Consider the following 9,786-nt stretch of genomic DNA (forward strand, 5'->3'; position numbering starts at 1 on the left):
TTCCGATTTGGTCCTGCCGTACATACCTACACGTACATACCTACACGTATGCTACGGTCACAAGACACAGGCCTCCTTATTGTCCTTAGAATTTCTAAGCAAACAGCTGGAGGAAGGGCTTTCTAGAGCTCCATTGTTATGGAATGGTCTGCCTATCCATGTTAGAAATGCAGACTCGGTCTCAACCTTTAAGTTTTTATTGAAGACTCATCTCTTCAGTAGGTCCTATGATTGAGTGTAGTCTGGCTCAGGAGTGTGAAGGTGAACGGAAAGGCACTGGAGCAACAAACCACCCTTGCTGTTTCTGCCTGGCCGGATCCCCTCTCCCCACTGGGATTCTCTGCCTCAAACCCTATTACAGGGGCTGAGTCACTGGCTTACTGGTAGTCTTCCATGCCATCCCTAGTAGGGGTGCGTCACTTGAGTGGGTTGAGTCACTGACGTGATCTTCCTGTCCGGGTTAGTGCCCCCCCCCCTTGGGTTGTGCCGTGGGGGAGATCTTCGTGGGCTATACTCGGCCTTGTCTCAGGATGGTAAGTTGGAGATATCCCACTAGTTGTGTGGGGGCTGTGCTTTGGCAAAGTGGGTGGGGTTATATCCTGCCTGTTTGGCCCTGTCCGGGGGTATCGTCCGGGGGTATCGTCGGTGTCTCTCGACCTCTCCTGTCTCAGCCTCCAGTATTTATGCTGCAATAGTTTGTGTCGGGGGGCTAGGATCAATCTATTATATCTGGAGTATTTCTCCTGTCTTATCCGGTGTCCTGTGTGAATTTAAGTATGCTCCCTCTAATTCTCTCTCTCTATCTTTCTCTTCTTCTCCCTTTCTGAGGACCTGAGCCCTAGAACCATGCCTCAGGACTGCCTGGCCTGATGACTCCTTAATGTCCCCAGTCCACCTGGTCGTGCTGCTGCTCCAGTTTCAACTGTTCTGCCTGCGGCTATGGAACCCTGACCTGTTTACCGGACGTGCTACCTTTTCCAGACCTGTTGTTTTCAAATCTCTAGAGACAGCAGGAGCGGTAGAGATACTCTGAATGATCGGCTATGAAAAGCCAACTGATATTTACTCCTGAGGTGCTGACCTGTTTTACCCTCTGCAAACATTTCTAAAAACCTGTTTTCACTTTGTCATTGTGGGGTATTGTGTGTAGATTGATGAGGGAAAAAAACACCTTAATCCATTTTAGAATAAGGTGGACATTTAACAAAATGTGAAAAAAGTCAAGGGGTCTGGATACTTTCCGAATGCACTGTATCATTCATTTTTGAATCCAGTAAATTGTTGAGTAAATTGTAAATTGTTGAGTGCAACAATTTACAATTTTGGAAATAAAAATGTAGACAATTCTTGAATAGCTTTTCTTACTTTGAGAAAAAAGTAATAGTCTTTTGTTGCTGAGAATAATAATCTCCAGGTGTCCTGTAACATTTCCAGCCTCTTTGGAATTTTAAATTACTACATCTGTCAATGTTATCGAATGTATAATTTAGGTCATCTGCTAAAATAATAGTTCCTGTCTGGATTTGAATTCTATTAAAAAACACCAGATTTGCCCCTGGTGGGATATACAATGAAATCAATGTTTATTTTCCACCGTGTAAGGAACAATTCAGCCTTCTTGGTCCATGTGCTTAGAAATAAGGGGAAATGGTGTATTCTTATTTACCAGGATGTCCACTCCTCTGCTGTTACTCCACTTTAAATGTTAAATTACTTGTTTTTTTAAAAGCAACTCTTGCAAGAAAACCACATCTGCTGACAATCTCTTTAAGAACAATGTAATTTTTTCCCCATCATGGAGCCTGTGCATATTCCATGTGATAAGTTGGATTTTGTTGGTCTTTACTTTGATTCAAAGTTAAACTTATCTGTTTCGTCTATCATTGAAGAACCAAGTAAAACATTTTAGCAGGCATGACATATGAGGGTGGTAGGCATTCCATAGAATGGGAAGATCATAGTATAAATACATAGATATTGTATACATTACATATAGAGCGTGTGGGCATGTGGGCTGAGCAGACATTACATAAAAAAATAAACATCATGCAAAGTATGTCTTTGTACTTGAGGCGCTATGCCTTTTTAGGGCTTTTTAGTTCCAACTCCTCTCCTAATGAACCCCAACCAAAAAAATGTGGATACATACATTGACATACATTTGAAGAAAGACTGCCACTTAATTAAGTACTGTGGTTGGTTTGTCTTACCTTATAAATTAAATGAAAGTATAGTGGCTGGAGGGGGTCTAGTTGGGGTAAGTTGGTCCTCCGAGAGACTGAAATGGGCTGAGTGGAAGACCCACGCACACCTCTGAGAATTGTCTGATGCCCTCCCAGTCACCCCATCCCAATTCCTCGGACATAGCCCCTCTCCATTCTCACCAATAACCACTATGAAATCTTAGTTGTAATGACAAACAAGGAGTGATAATGATTAGGCATCCTTTCCTAATCTGTCCAGAACTCTTATTCATTTTACAAACCAAATCCACCCCTCTCCACCCAGTGGTCCATAGACCATGACAGAAAATTAGTGTGTAACCCTAATCTGGCATCTAAGGAGCATGAATGAATCCTATGATTGCTGATTAGAGGTAGAAGTGATAATTTACTTAACCCGGAGTTCTTCAATGTGGCAGATAGTAACCCTTTTGGACCACACTTCACTAGAATTCTTTAACATACTATGAATAGTCAGTGTCTATACCTTGGAACTGCAGCTCACTTTCTTTCTCTCTCACACGCACGCACGCACGCACGCACGCACGCACGCACGCACGCACGCACACACGCACACACACACACACACACACACACACACACACACACACACACACACACACACACACTCTGTTTTCATTAATATATCATCTGGGTCTATAGGTGTTGAACATCCTAAATATTTTCAGAAAATAAAGCTCAAGTACCAAGGAGATAAGATAGCATTTATGTGTTACATAAATTGCATAGTTTTATTTACAAAAAAAGTCAATTTACCAAAAAAATTAAAAAACACTGCAATTTGACATACCAGGTATCAAGCAGAAATGGACTTGAAAAATATAAATAATTTTGGTGCCCATCAATATTACAAACTTACAGTGTCATATTTATTATGTTAACTAATAGCAAAGAAAAGTTTAGGAATTGGCCTATTCAAGACCAAATTAAATCTGTGTGACATGATACCCTTTGGATTTATCATTTTAGAATGTCAGTGTACTAGTTAGTACACAGTGAAGGTGTTAATCATGACCAGAGGGACAGCTTAAGTGCCAAATTATCAAAGGTAGATTTAAAACAGCAATATTCTGCGGTTCTGTTGAAAACTGGCAAAATGTTTCACAACGTCATCCATGTTGAGGGTGCGTTCCCTCCTTGACTCAACACTGAGAATTCCGAGGTGACTTAACCTGTCATCAACCATTGTTGTCCTAAAGTGGGTTTTAATCAGTTGTAAAGCTGAAAAGCTTCTCTCGCAAGAAGCACTGCTGACTGGTGTAACAACAGAAATCTTGCAAAGTCGAAATAGCTCATTGAAGACTGAACTGCAAGCCACTTGAGATGAACATACGAGCCAGATACAAAGTTATAAAGCTTCTGCAGGAGAGCAAAACAGTGAACTGCCTCAGGCACTGATTTTACAGCATCGACAAGAACCAAATTCAAACTATGTGCATTACAGTGCACATAAATGGGCAAATCTTGCACTGTTTTTAATCCGCGCAGACACACCAGAATGCTTTCCGCTCATGGCGGATGCACCGTCATTGCCTTGCCCCACAAGATTATTTCTGTAGTCCAGACCATGTTTGGACATGGCAATCAATTATCATTTTTGTGAGACCTGCTGCATCTAAGCTTTCAGCTGACTGAAAGTGTAAAAAGATTTCGTGGATGGTCCCGTTGTAATAGTACCTCACAACTAAAGACATTTGTTCTTTTTTCTCTAAATCTTTGGTTTCATCTGCAATTCCACTAAAAACTTCACTTTCTTTTACTTCTCTTATTAGTTCACTTCGTACCATCTCAGCTCAGCCCTCAAGAACTCCCTTCTGGATTTGGTGGCTTGTGTACTTAGCATTGCCACATGCATTCATCTTTTTCTCTTTGAGAGGGTCGTGCTTTGCTATTTCTTCTAAGATTGTCAAAAGAGTCATCTTGTTGTGAGAGTCATCAGACTCTCAATGACCTCTCGGCGCTATATTTTGAGTAGCAGTTAATAGGAGCACATTTGCAATTGTTTTAAGGTAAGTACAGTTTTCCACTTTCTTTTTCCTGTCCTCATTTATGACATTTAACATTGATGAGTTGCTGTCAATAGCCCTTTTATGCCGATTCCAAGCATACATAGCATTGATATGATGCTCTGCCTTCGAATGGAGCTTAAACCCAGAATCTTTTCCAGTTACAAAAACTTGCCTGTGATGTGAAGGCAGATTCAGGTGTATTGGGCAGAGAAAAATGCCTACAGGCGAAACAATAAGTCGAATCTTGATTTACAGAATATTCAAGCCATGAATTGTCCTTTTTACCAGGAGCTGTTGAAAGCCCTTTCCCTAGTACCATGCTGAGTTCTGGGAAATGTTTTCAAACACGGCTGTACAGGACCCTCTTCTCTGGATCTTGAAATGTCTGAAATAAACGTTAAATAATGAGTCATATCTCTATGGAAATGTATAATTAAGGGATCCACAAGATTAGATACTAACAGCTGCTAAAATGTGTAGTTTAAAGTATAGGCCTGTCCTAACATTGGGTCCTTTTGGAACAACATATCTGGTGCTTGATGCAGTTGGGAGGGGCTCCCATCTCCTGGCAGCTCTGGCTCCCTGTCTTGCCCAGAGCCAGAGGTCTCTGTGTCATCCCTTGATACATCTATTACATTAAAATAACACAAGAACCATTAGTGTATAATCACAATAAAAAATGCCACAGCCATCAAAACAAGAACACATGCTCTGACCTGGTGCTGGTAGACTGGGTCCTTGTGAAGTCTGACCACACTGACTCTGACTAGCCTCAGGTAGGGAGCTGCTCTTAAGGTCTGGTGGTGATGCAAGGTCTGGGGCCTGTTTGCACCTGACCTGCCTGTTCGTGCTTCTTTAAAAAGAAGTCTGATATCTCTCCCTTTCTTTTCATGTTTAATTGACCCTATGCAAAATAAGACAGTCTAATGTTACATCTAAGCATCCAATTACCCACATTTTAGACCAATCTCAATCTTAATTACAAATCCCTGTTATCATAATTGTACCTTAAAATCAACTACCAGCCTAAGTTACTAGTTAGATCATGGCTAGCCCTACTCCGCAGTAAGTAACTTCGCTAACTATAATTTCTTACACCTTTACGATAGCAAACAGCTATATGCAAATTGTGGTAATCTTTTGAGTAACGTTAACAGATTGAAATCTAACTGAGTTAATGGATTTCAAATTTCTGAATGTTAACATGCTGAACACTGACAGATGTAGCCTACTAATTACCCCACATTACCTAAACATTGGTATACTGTAACTTACAACACTGCACTGTATATGTGTGTATTACTAGCACAGATGTAAACATAATGTTAGGCTGAATATGGAAACCGATCTCTCTTACCTGATTAACTGTCTGTTAATGGAGCCAAAGGTCTAACGTTAACTTACACAGTGACTCAACTTTCATAAAAGTTGTTCTGGAAACCTAAACCCGATGCTAAAATGAGATGTCAATCAGCATCAAACTGCCAGTAGCGAATTACATTTTGGGGCGGCAGCCGGGGTGGCCAATCAGATGTCAGGGTTGTCCAGTGCCACCCCGGACACCCCTCTGGCTCTGCCCCTGTCTCCCCCCCCCCCCCCCCCCCTGTACCTCACCCAAGCCAAGCTTATCCCCACCTCCATCTTTCCCCCTTCTTCTCAAACACATTTACACCTCCATACATCTACTTTATCCCTTCTTCATTCACACACAACATATATCCTATTCCTCCGCACACCCATTCTCTCCTGCCCGCCCTCTCACACATATTCATATTCACCCTCCTTCACTCTCCCATTCATATGCACAGACACATACACCCACCTTCTTGCACACATCCATAGAACAATTATTGACAATTATTTACTTACATGCTATATTTCCTCTTTTATATTGTATTTTCCGTGTCTGTGTATCTCATTGGCATCGGCTAATTCTATCATTAATTCCTAGAGTAGAACAGTTAGTTAGGGACAATTGTCACGGCCGTAAAAAGAAGTGGACCAAGGTGCAGCGTGGTGAGCGTACATAATCCTTTTATTTAGAAAAATGACGCCAACAAAACAACAAACGAAGAAAACAACCGTGAAGCATACAGGGCTAAGTGCCACTAACAAAAGGCAACTACCCACACTGAAAGGAGGGAAAAAGGGCTACCTAAGTATGGTTCCCAATCAGAGACAACGATAGACAGCTGTCCCTGATTGAGAACCATACCTGGCCAAAACATAGAAATAAAGAAACATAGAAAACATAGAATGCCCACCCCAAATCACACCCTGACCAAACCAAATAGAGACATAAAAAGGCTCTCTAAGGTCAGGGCGTGACAACAATAGTGCCTAGATTGTATTGGGGAGAAGGGTAAGGAATATTGTCTCAACTTATGATAAACTGGTTTTGGGCATCAATGAATGTAGAGTAGTGTGCTTATCTGTTATTTACGCTTCTGCTTCTCCTCAGTGCACTGGGCTCTCTTTCAACTGCAAAGGTTTCCTGCAGCCTGTTCAGGGCTTCATTGGTGCTTGTGAATTCCATTCTCTGTGTTCCCTTCCATACCCATACTACTGCCGGGAATCGGACTTGAAATGTGATTCCTTTTTCCTCCAGTGACTGTCTGATCATAATGAATTGCTTGCGTTTTTTCCTTAGCCTAGCAGACAGGTCCTGACTGGATGAATCAAATGGACTAGCCCTGGACCTTGATCTTCTTTCCCCCTGTGCCCTCAGAATGTTGACTTTGGTCATTCCACAGCTTAAAAGTTTACATGCGAGGGTATTTAGAATTCTTCTGCTTCACGCTGAACCGATGGCATCACTCCAGATCCTTTGGTGATACATCCACACCAAGCTCCTCCGATATCCGCTGTAGGTGGAAAGGTCGCCTTGTTCCTTGACTTCCGGTACGGACAATATTCTCATATTGTTTTGTCTCGATTTGTTTTCTAGCTGATCCAGTTCTTTATCTATCTAGTATCTAATTATTCACACTTTCATAAATTTTATTAATTTATATATTTATTTATTCCTCCAGTATGATTATGAGGTGGTGTCAATCAAATATATGTGGATGGTATCTAACACACCATTGCATTTATCTGGCTCTGATGGTTTGAAAAGTAAATAATCAAACTACACACACTTGAGAGATGTACAACAGGTAGATAACTATAGCAGCCCAGTTATCCTGGTAAGTAGTATGGCTGCAATTAGGCGAGTGGTAGCCAGAGACTTGAAAGTGCTGGCGAGGTGTGGCCTGATTAATATAGGTATGACCATTGTCACAAAAATCATGCAGCACACCATTGGGTAATTCAGTACTGTACCGTTTCCATTGAATTAAACGTTGAACACCATTCTGTCATACTGATCAACCAATATTGTGTTAGATATCACCCATATAAGTTTGCTTGACACCCCTTCATTATCATATTGGAGGAAGAAATACATAAATAAATAAATGAAGAAATTATATAAATTTATAAAAATAATGAAAGTGTGATTAATTATTTAAATAATTATTTATATATTTCTGTGTGCATTCATTCATCCATGTATGTATTTATCTATTTACGTGTGCATTTATTAATATGTGCATTTATTTTTGTATTCATATATTTATGTATTTATTCATTTATTTCTAATTATGGCAGGTTTGGTCCTCCATAAGAATGCCTTTTGGTAGCTACTTTCAGCAGACAGAGTGACAATTCAGATAGGATTTTTGCATCTTTTTCTATCTTTACAAGATCCACACTGTACAGATAAATGTTGCAGCAAAAGGGAGCGCATTTTGAACGGGAGAGTGTGTTTTGGGAGGAGATGGAGGCAGTTTGATAAATAGACGGATGAAAGATGCACTATCCCGAAATTGCTCTGCCATTTCCTGGTTGCTAAAATTCTAATAGTTCGCCTAATTTCAGTTTATGTGATAAAACATCAAGTATAGTGAATAGAAACATTGTACAATCTGAACCACTGTGAAAAATATGTTCCATGTTTGAAGCTAGTGTACAAAATCGAAAGTAAAAGACAAAGGAAATTTAAGAATGGGAAGCAAAGAAATAGCACACATAGAACATATCTAAGGCTTCTTAGACTTTCTTTCAATGAGAATGACAGATCTATCCCACACATTTCTGTGTGAATTTGGTTGCACCCAATAAGTTACATATAGCAGCTTTAAAGTAAGAAAACAATTGTTCATGATCATTCATTCACACTAGGCCTACTGCTATTGGGTAAAGTATACATACTACTTGAAAATTAAGTTGACATGCAGACATATTGCAGGGAAGGGGAATAGCCTACTGTCTGGAGTCATAAAAACAATTTAGGGCGATATGGCCAAAATATCATATCACAATATTTTTCACATTTTGACAGTATGATGCTATTTGACAGTATTTTATATTTTTGAATAATGAATGTTCTAAATATGCCATGAGTAGTTCATGACAACACATAAATAAGTGATTTAAATGTGTATTTCTCCATTCTGATGTTCAATCCAACTTCAACTTTCAGCATTTTCATCAATCTCTGAATTTCCTGCACTAATTGTTGACATTTCCACACTGTGCCATGTAGGGCTGCAGAATATGGGCAACAAATCTAGGCCTAATTAATTGGTAAACTGTTGGAATCATAGCATTAGAATGATTATTCTAATTATATAGTTTGAATATAGTGGGCAGCACTTTGAATACATTGTTGTTTGACATGACAATGGCTGAAAAAGCCACAGAAGAATTATAGGGCTTGTTCGACATTGCAACTGACATTGCAGGGGACTGCATGCCGACTGACTGATCTACCAAGAACATTACATTCTAAATAACTACTCATTTGTCACGTTCGTCGTATGGTGGAAGAGAGGAGGACCAAGGCGCAGCGTGATAACAATACATCTTCTATTTATTATAACGAAGACGAAGAACACTTAAACAAACTATACAAAAACAACAAACGAACATGAAGCTATAATTACAATAAGTGCAGACACAGGCAACTTACATATAGACAATCACCCACGAACTACCTAATGCATATGGCTGCCTAAATATGGTTCCCAATCAGAGACAACGATAGACAGCTGTCTCTAATTGAGAACCAATCTAAGCAACCATAGACATACATACACCTAGACTAGACACTGCCCCATAAACATACAAAACCCCTAGACAATACAAAACACATACATCCCCCATGTCACACCCTGACCTAACTAAAATAATAAAGAAAACAAAGATAACTAAGGCCAGGGCGTGACATCATTATTATTTGTAGATCAGTCAGTCAGTCACAATTTACCCATGATACATTACGGTTTTGATCCTCTCGAACATGACCATTGTGACAGGGTAAGAACCAAAGTGTTGGTCAGTGCTTCCCAGGGAACCCTTCCTACCCCATTGAAGTTGACATTTCAAATGGTTAAGGTAAAGGGTTAAGGTTAGGTAAGGGTTATTGTTTGGGTGGGGGTTAAGGTTAGGGTAGGGAAGTCCGAAGGATCCCGGATAGCACTATAGCTAGC

This window comes from Salvelinus alpinus, chromosome 13 (genome assembly GCF_045679555.1).
Source record: "Salvelinus alpinus chromosome 13, SLU_Salpinus.1, whole genome shotgun sequence".
NCBI lineage: Eukaryota > Metazoa > Chordata > Actinopteri > Salmoniformes > Salmonidae > Salvelinus > Salvelinus alpinus.